Genomic DNA, 14819 nt, shown 5'->3' with positions numbered 1-14819 from the left:
GTTCGAGACCCATGTGCCATGCAATGCTGCTGGATGAGCTCTTACTTCCCCCAGCTCCTACCCACATAGTAGTTGGAAAGCATTGAAATGCAAATAGATAAATAGGTACCATTCAGTGGGAAGTTAACAGCATGTGTCTTTCATGGTCACATGACCATAAAGAATGTCTTCAGACAGCACTGGCTCCCACAGCTAAGAAGTGGAGATGAGCACTGTCCCCTAGAGTTGCATATTACTGGACAGGGAAAACCTTTACCTTTACCTTTACCTTTACTATAACACAAGTAAAGGAGAATGTCACTACTAGAAGAATTCCATATCCCTACCTATTATGAAACAGCTCTGGGCACCATAAGCCACGACTTGAAATTCTAACAACTTCATTTTAGTGTCACTGAAACCTGTAATATTTACCACTTGCCTCTCTATCAGATCTCAAAGAATATTGGATAACTTTGCACGACATGATTCCCCACTCTTAAAGTGAAGAAATATTGGAGTAAGATTCATATTCTAATACAGAGGATTCTAAAAGTGAATACAAAGATAAAACCAGAAACTTTTCTTTGGGGTTGAATGGAGAAAGACTTGGGGGAAAAAATTTGGTGTTATATATATTTTGACAGCAGCAAGATTACTTTATGCACAAAAATGGAAGGATGCTTCATTCCCCACAATGGATGAATGGTTGCAAAAGCTGATGTAGGTAGTAGAGATGGCTACATTGACTGCTTTGATAAAATAAAATAAAAACACAATTACTTTTGTTTCCACTTAGAAATCACTTCTGGACTTTGTGCTTGAGGTGGAAAAAAAATGAAACTTTGATTTTGGGTTTTACTGATTAGATAAGTTTCGTTGTTATAGAAATTGCTAGTTTGTACTATTATGTAAAAGTAAAGAGTTGAGGTTTGATGTTACTATCTTATTCTACTGCATCCCATTACTCTGCTATACACATATTGAAAAAGATTAGAAAGAAGAACTCTGGCCTCTGGGGCCATAGAAAAGTCTGACTTTTTTCAGGCTTCTGTATCAGCCTACAGTAAAAGATACTACTGCATTAACAGAATAATAGAGTTGGAAGGGACCTTGTAGGTCATCTAGTCCAACCACCTTCCAAGCAGGAGACCCTACACCATTTCTGAGAGATGGCAGTCCAGTCTCTTCTTGAAAGCTTCCAGTGATGAAGCTCCCACAACTTCCAAAGGCAAGCTGTTCCATTGATTGATAGTTCTCGCTGTCAGAACATTTCTCCTTATTTTTAGGTTGAATCTCTCCTTGATCAGTTTCCACCCATTATTCCTTATCTGGCCATCAAACCTCAACTAGGTTGACCCCCTCCTCTCTGTGACATCTCCTCAAAAGTTGGAAAACTGCTATCATGCCATCCCTGGTCCTTTTCTTCACTAGACTAGCCATGCCCAGTTCCTGTAACCGTTCTTCATGTTTTAGTCTCCAGTACTCTAATCATCTTTGTTGCTCTTCTCTGCACTCTTTCTAGAGTCTCAACATCCTTTTTATAGTGTGGTGACCTGTGATGACCCGGGTGTGGCACAAAAATAACAAAGTCACCATAGTAGATAAATTCCCTTTAATGCCCATTACTTGGTCCCCAATGTCCAGTTATCCTCGGCTGGAGATCAAACTCTTTCAAAAACAGTCTACGAAGGAAAGAAATGCAGTCCGAACCCAAAGTAAAGATAATTAGAAATAAAAAAAACCAAAGCAAACCACACTGAAGTAATTTACACGACAGGCCAGGATGATAAACTGCAGACTTCCAAAAGATAACGCAGTACCCACAGTTGGGAGGACGCCAAAACCCAGATAAGTCTTGACAAAGATAATGCACGCTTTGCTTCCAGCAACTTTGCCATGCGCAGTTTTCCTTTTTAAATAGTCTTCCCAGCTGCAGCCCATGAAGGGGATCAGGGCCTTTCCTCCCCATAAAGCACATTGCACCCTTATCCGTTCCTCCCTGTATGCCCTAGGATGAAGAGGGGGTGGGCCTGGGTCTTCCTCTGAATGTCCAGCTGGCCTGTGCCCTTCCCCAGTTTCCTCCACAGCCACCGGAGCCACATTCTCACTCCCTGTCAGCTGCTCCACCTCTTCCTCAGAATCAGATTCCAACTGGGGCATGACAGACCAAAACTGGATGCAGTATTCTAGGTGTGATCTTAATAAGGCTTTATAGAGTGGTATTAGTACCTCACATGATCATTAAAGAACCCAGTTCTTAAAACAATTACCAAGCACTTCTTCCAAACAATTTTTGAAGTGAGAACAGCCCCAATGACAGTAAACCATGAAAGAGCAGATCCCAAATAACTGAAGAAATAACATAGCGCAGCCTTTTGCAGTTTGGTGTCCTGAAGACCTATCAGAGGTATGGTTCTCAGAATTCTGGACATTGTCTTGTTAACATGAGGCCCCCACATAAAGAAGGTTGCTCTGGCAGATGGATTATAATTGAACTAGGGCCACATCTGCACTGCAAAAACCCAGATGGCTGCTAAACGAAAGCAAAGCGATACAAAACACTTTACAATAAGTCCTTGCAGCCATCTCAAGGTTGTCTGGATATCTGCCACCATAACAGGGTAAACCTAATTTACTGTGTGATGATTTTATGGCTTCCGGTTGTATTCATTTTTCCATCAAGCTGTGGTGGTTCAGATTCGAAGAGTAAAAGGTGTTTTTGGAGCAGAGAGAGCCACTGACATAGTCCCTGTTGCCAACTCCTTCAAGTAGCTGAGTGCCAGAATTCCAGCGATTGCCCTAATTAAATCATGAGCCTTGAGCCAAACTTCAAGTTGACACTGAGTTTTTCTTGGGTTTTGGTGCCTCCAGTTGAAACATGATCTTAGGAAAAGCTGTGTTTGGATAAGGAATTGCCTTGAGAGCTTAAATGTGCCCCAATGTACACCCTAAACATCTCTACCTCTTTATCACTTGCTGTAGATCGTGGGCTTTCAAATCCAGGAGGCCCTGATCAAGGGGCAAAACTCTACAAGATAGAAAAGTGGGTGCATTTGAGTGAACCTCTTGCCTTTAGTCACGCATGCCCTATGAAATTCTCAGAACACAGTCTGAAAAATCCTGCCTTGAGTTGCTTTTAGCAGCAGTTAGAAAAGTGACTCGTTGATTTCTATCGGAAGGTGTCTATCAGTGCTCCCTTTCAAAGAATGGTCAGACTTTATCATTAATTATCATACCAGGAAAGTGTTTCTCCTTGACAATGAAAACTGATTACAGTAAAACAGACGAGATAGGTTAGGACATCAGTGGACTCTGGAGCTGTTCAAATGATTTTGCTGAGATCGCCCAAGGAGAACTGCACTTAACACTGAAGGGCTTTTAGTGATTGCTTGTACAGAAATACCGGCTAGATGCTGCCTCAGAAAGAAACGTTATTTTAGTGTTTGCTTCTTCTACCATTAAAAATCCCAAGACTGCTGCTAAAGTGGATGGTAGAATTTTCCTTCAATACAGCTAAGCTCCACTGAAATGGATCTGACATGTAGTTCAACCCTATTCCTGTGGGTTCAGCAGTTCCATTGTCTTCATTTGCATGTGTGCATAAGTTTGTTATTGTAATGGTCTGGGCACAAAAACTGGAGAAAAAAAAATGAGGTCATTTTTTTGGAGAGAAGCCCAGTAAAAGAGACACAAATCAACTGTGTTTCCTGTTTCCTCTGCTTACGATTTCCAAAATTTGTCTGCAAATGTGGATGGTTTTTTTTTGTAACCATCTCAATAATCGATATTTTGTTCTTTCTGAATGAAAAAAAAGTCAAGTGTTCCATATGAATTTTAGGATCGAGCCCATTACCGATGAAGGTCTGGCCCTGCCAATAAAGCTAAGTGTGCTCCAGTATTCATCCTAAGCATCTATACTTCTATATTGGTTAATGGATTAAATGATAATTATCCTAGGTAATTATTTTACCACTGGGCTTTAATGTTCTGGAACTCCTGATCAAGAGGCAAAGCTCTAGAGAAAGAAAATGTGTTGCATTTGAGTGAAATTTGCTGCAATTGCCCTTAGTTTCTGATGGAACCCCAGCAAATTTTAGGGTTCCATGAAACACAGTTGGATATGCCGTGCCTTGAATTGCCTTCAGTTTACACCTTCAGTTTATGATTTCTAAAATTCCTCTGCAAGGATAAATATGTTTATTACCATCTCAGATCATTGATGTTTTGTGTTCTTCAAATGAATGGAAATGTCAAATGCCTTATATGATTTTAGGATCAAGCCCATAACAGTACAGACCAGGAACAACCTTGTCTATGCCTGAAGAGAAAGACTGCTAAGTTCTCTGGGATGATGAGACCAAGTACCATTTTAAATCTTTCAGTTTTTATCTCTTTTGTAATCTGCTTTCAATAATTAGATTGCACTCAAGGGCTGCTACTAAGTCAGCCTATGGTGCTGACTGGAAAAGGTGCTTGCAGCTGCTTCAAGATCTGTCACTGCAACCAGGATGAAGATTGTCTCCAGCTGTCAGTCTGAAACATCCACATGGCGAGTTGGCTGTGGCAAATATTCCCATTCCAGTCTGCAGGATATGGTTTTAAAACAAAGTGAGGATGGTAGCCTTTGCATGCGTGTCAGCCTTTTTTAACCATGTTTTTCTGGCCATCTCTGAAATAATTGGCTGCATCCAAAGCAGACTACCTAAACTAACATGCTGCAGATATGCCGAAAGCCAGAATTCATAATTCCCAACTAGAATCATATCCACATTTCTGGGAGTTTGGAGTACAATACACCTGGTAGATACTGTATAGCAGGGATGGCTAACTTTTTCAGCACCAAGTACCCAATGCAAGTGCCAACCACGCATGCGCTCCCTGCGCCCTCTATGCATATGTGCACGACCCCACACACACCCCTGTACATGTGCGTGCGACCCCCCCCACGCCCCCACGCATGCGTGTTGACCCTTGGGTTTGTGCCTCACCCCCCGTGCTTGCACAGCAGAGACCTGAAGATTAGCTGGCTGGCGGGAGGCGTGCACGCATGTACAGCAGAACTGAGCTGGGCTGGGGCAATGGCTCATGCGTTCACAGAGAGGGCTCTGTGTTCCAACTCTGGCACACGTGCCATAGGTTTGCCATCATGGCTATATAGAATTGCCAGATATTTAAACAGGCAAAGGAGGGGATAGACAATTGGAAAACAAGAAAAATGGAAAAAGAAGACACGCTGACTGTTTAACTTTCTTCGTATCCACAACAAAAATTACAACAAAAAAAACTCAAGCCTACACGTATAGGAAATTATTTGTTCCAACTTCAGCTGTTTTTTTTTCTTCAAATAAATGACTTTTCCAACAGAAATTTATTCTCAGTAACATATGCTACTGATAATATAAAATCAACCGCATGCTTTTCAAATTTTGCCATAGAAATATAGGATAAGTCATATGATCTACTGATTACACAGATCATAAATTTGAAGGGGCTGGACTGAAGCCAGTTGCTGGATTTAGGAAATAATTAAATAATACAAGTCCAGGCTGTCAAGTATATTGATGGATGAGGGAAAGGAAGAAGGAGACAATTTACAAGGGCACAATACACAAAGGTTTCAGCGAGCACTGTTGTGAAAACAGTAAAGCAACAACAAGCCCAAGACACTCCAAAAGTTGAACAATATTTGATTTTAAGGCTGTTGTCTGACAGAGCGAGAACATGAGGGCAAAAAGGAGGGCATACTTTACTTTTGGCAGACTTCTGGCTGTTGCAGAATACCTTATGCCACCAGACTTGAAATTCTAGATCTAGAAAACCTAGAACTACGCCGCTTTTGGTCCGATGTCCTACCTGTCAGTGAATACTTCAGCTTCAACCATAGCAATACAAGAGCACGCAATAGAAACAAACTCAATGTAAACCGCACCAAACTTGATTGCAGGAAATACGACTTCAGCAACAGAGTGGTCAATATCTGGAACACTCTACCTGACTCTGTGGTTTCTTCCCCAAACCCCAAAAACTTTAACCTTAGACTGTCTACTATTGACCTCACCCCTTTCCTAAGAGGTCTGTAGGGGGCGTGCATAAGCACACCAATGTACCTACCGTCCCTGTCCTATTGTTTCTTTTTATTTTTCTTAGATGTATCCATTTCATGTATTCATAACTATGTTTATACTTATACCTTTTATCTTGTAAGCGATTGACAAATCAAATAAATATATAAAAATAAACAAAATGTCAAGGCTATCAAAGTCCTGGCCCGCAAGCCAGATGCATCACACGCTGGCCAAGCCCACTCCCAGTTTAGCGAAGGGGAAAGTCCCAATATGTCACATGACACTGCCATGACCACGTGAGTTTGATACCCCTGCCCTAGGTTGATATCAGATTGAGAAGGCTGGTCCAGAGCTTACAAAAAGAAGAAACAAACATAACCTCTCAGGTCCACATTTCCAAAGCAGCACTACAGGAGGTTCTGCAAATATTGTCAAAGAACTAAACAATGTGACACAGGGTTGATTTGGCTTCTTCCTTAGTGTTTTGTTTAGACATAGTTAAAATCTACTATGCTATTCTGTGTGATGTTCAGCTTTTGTCTTTCCTTTAAAAATCCCAAATCAGCACACACATGATAGCAAGCCCCATGACAGAATATTCTTAAACACAATAAAGATTAACAGGCACTAAGCTAAAATCAGGTTTTAAAATTCCTTGTGGTGGAAGCCTCGTGGTTAGCAGCTATAGTTCAACACATCTGGACAACACCAGGTAAGGAAAATCTATGGAAAGGAGAGATGGAATTGCTACATAGGGAGAGTTAGGTAAAAGAAAGAAAAATACGGATTGCTGATATTCTCTTGGGGGTTTTTTCCCTGTCAGTTCTGACAAACTCATTTGAAATTAGGTCATTTATACTTCACTTGTTTCTGACTTTCAGCTCCAGTTAACAAACTACAAGTTGTTCCAGTTGGCCCTAAAGATCTTCCACGTTTTGCAAGAGTGAGTGCAATAAAAATAATTAATACAGTACAAAGATGGGATCTAAACTTTCCTCAGAGTTTGACAGGCCCTTACAGAAATAACATTTTCTAGTAGTTCTAGCTTTACAACAGAAAGGGATTTGCCTTGGACTTACTACAAGTAGTTGTTGACTTACAATCATTTGTTTACTGACAATTCAAAGTTACACTGAAAAATGTTAACTTATTACCGTTTTTTTACACTTATGATTTGTGATGACCCGGGACATGGCAGAAAGGCAACACAGCCAGAATAATAAGTAGGGGTCTCTTTATTAGCTCCAACTTTGCCCCCAATGTTCCGGTTACCTTCCGATCTGGAGAAAAACTCTCCCAGGAACCTGCAACAGCCTTTGACTACAGATATTCCAGTCTAAAACGTTATAGACAGAAAACTTTAAACTATGACTTCAGCAAGACAAAATAAGGTAATAAATGCAGTAGGACAAAAAAAGGAGTTCCAGAAGTGAAGTAACATAGCAGTAAATCAAACCAGTTGGAAGGATGCCAGGAACTCACATAACAGCAGCCAACACAAGATAAACTCAATGGTTTGTTTCCGACAAACGCCCGTCCCAAACTGCCTCTCTTTTAAACTCCCTTCCCAGGTGTGCCTTGTGAAGCAAATCAGGGGCCTTTCCTCCCCTGTAAACCACACAACCGACATTGGTCTTCTCTGTTCTTCCCTGCATGCCCTAGGATGAAGAAGGGGTGGGCCTTGGTGTTCCTCTGAACCCCGTCTCCTTTGTTCTACCTCTTCCCTGCTCTGCCCAGCCTGACTTTGCCCTTCCCCAGTTTCCTCCGCAGCCAATGGAGCCTCTCTCCCACTCCCCATCAACCAATCATCTTCCTTCGATGGGGGGCATGACATGATTTTGCTGCTTCCCTATGATCAAATGATCAAAATTTGGATGCTTGGCAACTGGTGAGTATTTGTGCCAGTTGCAGTGCCCAGGGGTTGTACGACCTTCTGACAAGCCAAGTCAATGGGGAACCCAGCTTCACTTAACAACCGTGTTACTAACTTAACCATCGCAGGGATTCACTGAACAATTGTGGCAAGAAAGATCATAAAGAGGAGCAAAACTCACTTAACCATCTCACTTAGCCATGTAAATTTCGGGCTCCATTGTGATCACAAGTCGAGGGTTACCTGAGTGGCCAGAGCAGTCTGTGATCCTTGGATATAGGGAGGATAATTTCAAAATGGAGTTCCCTGTGTGACCATGTTTGATGGCTTGATGCAAGCCACAGTCAATGGAGAAAAACAACAAGCGTCGACTGCCTTTGTAACGCCTGCTTTCATTCATTCCAGGTGAATCAGATGCAGGGGTGTCAAACTCGCAGCCCAGATGCGTCACACGCTGGCCCCACCCCCTGCCAGTTTAGCAAAGGAGGGTGGGAAGTCCCGATATGTCACGTGACACCGCCGTGACGATGTGAGTTTGACAGCTCTGCACCAGAGACTAAATATGGACAAATCTGATCCAGTTCAACAACCCCTTTCTTATGATGTAATGGTAAAGAATGCAAGTTACATGCTGGGAAATGGGAAAATACAATAAATTCCCTCATGATTACTCTTCGTGTAGTGAAACAAAAAAGCGGTCAAAATCAGTGCATCGAGAAAAGCATTAAGAAATAGCACCTTTGCTAATAATAGTCACACAAGGAATGAAACCCGTTATATTTAGCTCACATGATAATAGAAGGCAATTTTCCATTGCCCGTTGCCATCCAAATGGGTTGGCTACAACTCCTATTTCTCCTGCTATGCCTCAGACTGGGGGGAAGTTGATTTAAACCAGAGCTCTGCAAGGCACAACAACACCCATGGGCTTTGCTAAGCCGCTTCTCAAAGCTCTGTGGAAATCAATATGGTGCAATAATTGCTGATCTCCCCTTGCACTCAGTGGAGAAAACTGACGTAACTCTTGCCTGTAAAGGATTCCTCTCATCACATTACTGCTACCCAAACGTCAGATAGAGGAGAAAGCTTTGCCTCACAAGATCTATAGCAGTGCGGAAAAGCATTCTTTCCTTTACCTTAAGGCCGAACGGTGTGATTTTTCAACATTTGTGTGTTTTTTAGAGGTTCTCCTTGGGTAGCTTGAATTTAGTGAAGAGTTAATAGGGTAGATTTGGAAAGCAGCAGGGTTGCAGCAATAAACTCTTCTGACACCCACAGATATCCCTCTGCAGTATCTCCAGGGCATCTTAATTCTAGATAGACTTGGAAAAAAACTACTTAACTGAAATAGCTAAAGGCAAATTTAAGTTTCATTGTGGACTGGAGATGAGAAGAAGGTAATGTCATGCAATGAAGCTTCGTGTTTTAAAATACAGGTAGTCCTCAACTTAATGACCACAACTGAGCCGAAATTTTCTGTTACTAAGTGTGATGATCCGGAGTGTAACACAAACGTAACAAAATCCAAAACGTAAATAAATGTCCTTTAATGCCTCCAACTTGGCCCTGCTGTTCAATAATTCTCAGTTGGAGACAAAACATATTCAAAAATAGTCTTCAAAAGAAAGCAATACATCCGAACATAATGAGCAGACAGAGGTGAAATAAAAAAAAACCTAAAACAAACTACAATGAAGGAATTTCCACAATGGACCAGGATAAGTAATTACCAACTTCAAGGAGATAAGGCAGAGTCTGTTGGAAGGACGCCAGCCAAGATAACTTCAACCTAAAATAACACACGCTTTACTTCTGGCAACTCTGTGTTTTAACTGTCTCTCTTATATACTATTCTCCCCAGCTGCAACCAATGAGGGGGATCATGGCCGCTTCCTCTCTCATAAGCCAAGTTGTTGCCTTCTCCCTTCCTCCCTGTCTGTCCTAGGATGAAGAGGGGATGGGCCTGGTTCTTTCTCTGACTGCCCAGCTGGCCTCTGCCCCTCCTGAGCCTCCTCCACAACCTCCAGAGCCACACCTCTACTCCCTGTTGGCTGTTCCTCCTCTCCCTCAGAGTCTGACTCTAACAAAGGCATGACACTAAGTAAAACATTTGTTAAGCGAGCTTTGCCCCATTTTATCACTTTTCTTGCCACAGTTGTTAAGTGAATCATTGCAGTTGGTAAGTTAGGAACCCAGTTGTTAAATGAATCTGGATTCTCCATTGATTTTGATTTTGAGAAAGTCGCACTAGAGGATCACATCACCTCAGGACACAGTAATGGTCATAAGTATGAACCAGTTGCCAAGCATCTGAATTTTGATCACATGATCATGGAGATGCTGCAAAAGTTGTAACTGAAAAATGGACGTAAGTGACATTTTTCAGTGCTGTTAAAAATTTGAACAATCACTAAATGGAGGGTTGCAAATCAAGAACTGTCTCTGTGGTGTTTTGCTTATTCTCCCAAAACAAGTCTTGCTATAGAGCAGATTTATGAAGTGTATTAATAGTGATGATGATGATGATGCTGGTGATGACTGGTTTTGATCACCATATTACAAAAAAGACTTTGGAAAAATTGCAGAAAAGAGCAACTATGATTGCTCTTTAGCCTGGAGACTAAAACATACGAAGAACGGTTGTAGGAAATGGATTTGGCTAGTCTAGAGCAGTGGTCGCCAACCAGTGGGCCGGGGACCACTGGTGGTCCACGAGAAAATTTTGGTGGTCCACAGAAAAATGTCAACCCCAAAGCAATTAATCCAGGCTGCGTGGGAACACAAGGCTGCACCGCCCACATGGCCCATGGGAATGCAAGGCTTGCATTACAAACAACATGAGGTCGTATGGGGAGGGGGGAAAGGGTGGAGGGGGGGAACTTGCCCAACTCGCTCCACACACCTGGCCTGGCCACTGGGCTGCTTCTTTCTTCTTCTGCTTTTGGCTGCACACAAGGAAAGCAGCAAAAGTCTTTCTTTCTCTCCCCCAAACTCTGCCAGAAATGAGTCTTTGGGACCCTGCAAGGCATCCTGCTCCAAGAGGCTGCGCCGGCGCGACAAGTCTCACAAAGACTCATTTCTGGCGGAGTTAGGGGGAGAGAAAGAAAGACTTCTGCTGCTTCTGCTGCTTTCCTTGCATGGAGGCAAAAGTCTCTTTCCCCCCACCCCCCAAGAACAGAGCTGGAGAGGGTATCTTGCGATCCCAAATAAAGAATGATCAATTGATAGGAAAACAGGGTGGGGAATTTTCCTGCAGACTTTTTGGGGGATTTTCCCAGGGTCTCTGCTGCTTTCTGCCCATCCAATAACATGACCATCAAGCCATGTCCACCCAGTCACATGACCATCAAACCACGCCCACAGAACCAGTTGTTAAAAAAATTGAATCCCACTCTTGGTGTGTGTGTGTGTGTGTGTGTGTGTGTATGTGTGTGTCTGTGTCAAAAGCACGAGTAGCACTTTCTCTTGAGAGAACACCCATCCTGTGGCACAAAGGATGCCAATTTAATCCGAGGAACAAAGTCAAGTTCTACCTGTTGCGTGTTGCTGGTTCTATCCCAAAGAAATGCATTATAGGTTTTTTTTTTAACCGCTTGTGCAGTTAATATAAAATGGATCTCATATTTTTGCTGTTTTCACAACTGGGGTGGGATGGGCATGGGGGTAATAACATGTCTTTCCTTGGCTCAAAACTCCAAGGGTGATCACTCACCGGCCTTATTACTGAGGCAGATTGGAGCTTGGCTGTCCTCTTGGCTCCATTTAGGATGACATACCTTTCTGCTGACTTAAGGAATGAGGTTGCAAGTTCGATCCTAGGTAGAGGCTAATATTTGAAATAGTCTCTCTTGCTGGAGCAGGGGGTTGGAACTAGATGACCTCCAAGGTCCCTTCCAACTCTGTTATTCTATGAAAGGTTTCTATGGCTGTGATCTGTAACAACCCTCATAGAACCAGAGAAAATAAATGTTGGAGGAGGCCTTCGAGACAACTCCTTTTCTAATGTAGAAATCTGTTCCTAGAGCATTCTGGACAGGGGGCCAACTTCTGCTTAAATATTTCCAGCGAAGGAAAATCTACCACCCACTGAGGAACAGCTTTCGCTGTTAGGAAATTCTTCTTAATGATGTCCAACCAAGATCTGTTCCATTGTTATTTTATGCCATTATTTTCTTGGCTTGTCTTCTGCACACAAGTCTGTCCCGATTTCCTTTTTACATGCCAGCTCTTCAAACACTTGAGACAGCTATTACAATTCCCCCCAGTGCGTTTTTTTGCTTCTCCAAGTGAAATATATGTAGTATCGCTAACTGTTCTTCATAAGCTTCCTCACCCCTCCCACCTCCCATGATCATGTCCTGTTGGTTGGTTTCCTCTACACATACTCCAATTTGGATATGGTATTGTAACTGTGGCTCTCTCCCAATCAGTGGTGGGATTCCAAAAATTGTATTACTGGTTCTGTGGGTGTGGCTTGCTGGGCATGGCATGGCAGGGGAAGGATACTGTAAAATCCCACTCCCTCCCCGCCCCACTAACCTGCTTTCCAGCTCCATTCTCCTGTGCAGGGCAACAAAAGAAGGCCCAGTTGATCAGCTGGAACTTGGGAGGTAGAGAATAGATGGGGGCAGGATCAATCAGAGGTGGTATTTACCGGTTCTCCGAACTCCTCAAAATTTCCGCTACCAGTTCTTCAGAACTGGTCAGAACCTGCTGAATACCACCTCTGCTCCAATGCAGAGAAGAGAGGAAAAATAACTTAGTGCAGTCCAGCAAATTATATTCCCCCTTTTTTTCCAACTGCATCTCACTTCTGGCTCCTGTTCAAGCTTATGACCCACTAAGAACACAGATACTTTTTGCCTGCATGACTGTTTCCTACTCAAATAAAGGACTTTTATTTGTCCTTGTTGACATTCATCTTTCTGGTACAGATAGTCCTCGACTTACCATAGTTCATTTAGTGACTGTTCAAAATTACAATGGCACTGAAAAAAGGGAACCATAACTATTTTCTAGACTTATGACCTTTGTGTCGGCGTTTCAACAAACCTCCATCCCAATCAGTAACTCTGAGACAAACATAATCTCAAAAGTACCTTTATTGGAATAGCACCTGGCACATCTTTGGAATCTTGAAACTAAAGTTTCCTGGACTTCCCACAATATCCCAAACTACAATCCACCTCCCTTTTCACCATCATCATAACACATAGACCAATCACAATCTGTCCCAGTGTAAGATCCTTTTTCCCTTCTACGCCACACTTAATAACCTTGAACTAAGAATTTTATTTTGTCTACTTAGAACCTATGGCACGCTTGCCACAGGTGGCATGCAGCCATTTGTGCTGGCACACAAGCCGCAGGCAAACTTACCTCATTGCGCATGTGCGCGCCTTGCAGCTGATTTTCGGCTTGTTTGAGGCCTTTTTCGGCCTCCCAGAGACTTGAGGAAAGACTTTGCAGGCCAAAAAATAAGCCCGTTTTTGTCACTTTCTGTATTTCTGGAAATATCGGAAGTGAGGAAACGGACCTATTTTTTTTTCCTGCAAACGCTTTCCCTCAAGCCTCTGGGAGACCGAAAATCAGCTGGGAGGCGCAGTGCAGGTAAGGCGGTGGCCTGGGGGTAGATTGCGCTTTCATGTGCAGGGGTTGTCAGGGATGCATGCATAGCCTTCTGGGTGCTGTTGCGCATACACAATTTTTGGCACAGGAGCCCGAAAAAGGTTAGCCATCACTGACTTAGAACTACTCAATTGAAATCACTGCCCTCCCACTTTCTCAGGCTATGTGGCAGTGTGGAATATGGCTTCCAAAGCTGACACTTTGCAGTATCCGAATGGTCACATGATCAAAAATACAGAGGCTTGGCAACTGACTCATATTTATGATGGTTCCGCTGTCCTGGGGTCATGTGATTACCTTTCTGATCAGCAAAGTCAATGGGGGAAGCCAGATTCACTAACAACCACCTCGCTTAGCGACATAAATATTGGGCTCACCTAAGGTCATGTCAAGGACTTCCTGTACAGGTAGCTAATGGGAGTGGATTTATTAAGGTTAGGGAAAGCTCAACGATAACCGTGTTTCAAGGAAGAAAGGAGCCACCCCTATATATGTTGACAGCAGTATGCACAAAAATAGGACACTTCAATTCCCACCATGAACGAGTGGTTGCAGAAGCTGATGGAGTTGGCAGAAATGGCTAAATTGACTATTTTGATTTTTTTTTAAAAAGAATATATGTACCTTTGTTTCCACATGGAGACCGCTTCTGAACTTTGTGCTTGAGGTAGAAAAAAAAATGGAACTCTGATTTTGGGTTTTACCGATTTGGATTGATAGAGGCTTATAGAAATGGCTAGTTTGTATTACTATGAAATAGCAAAACGTTGTGGTTTGATGTTAATGCCTTATTTTACTGCCACAGAGGGAATTGGAATGCTTTTTTTTTTCTTTTTCCCAACCTTTCCTTACTTCTCTTCCCTCCCCTTTCCCGCCCCCACTGCTTTCCTATTTACTTTTGTATTCTGTATCTTATCTCATAACCTAATAAAATGTCTAAAACTACGAAAGAAGAAGAAATCAGCCACAGAGGGGGTAGAAAAAAATAGGAGAACGGTATCTGAAAGCAGTTTATTTGGAAGTCTGTGCCATCCTCCTGTATCAGTTTCACATGTAATAGTTTCCAGGTCTTTCCTCCCTCCCCAGTTCAGCACTCCAATTGTGTGCCATGATTCACAAAAAAGCAATCCAATCTGCAGTGCTCTTGCTGAGTCTGCACCGAATTAGAAGAAATGCTGGCGCTGTGTGGAACACAATACATCCCAACGACACCATCCTTTAGACCGAAATCTCCTTTCTCCTTGCAACCAAGGAATAGTTCTAGATAAAAC

The sequence above is a fragment of the Pseudonaja textilis genome, chromosome 1, assembly GCF_049901715.1.
Source record: "Pseudonaja textilis isolate UNSWEBS1 chromosome 1, rPseTex1.2, whole genome shotgun sequence".
Classification (NCBI taxonomy): Eukaryota; Metazoa; Chordata; class Lepidosauria; order Squamata; family Elapidae; genus Pseudonaja; species Pseudonaja textilis.
Note: the sequence above shows the minus strand (reverse complement) of the source record.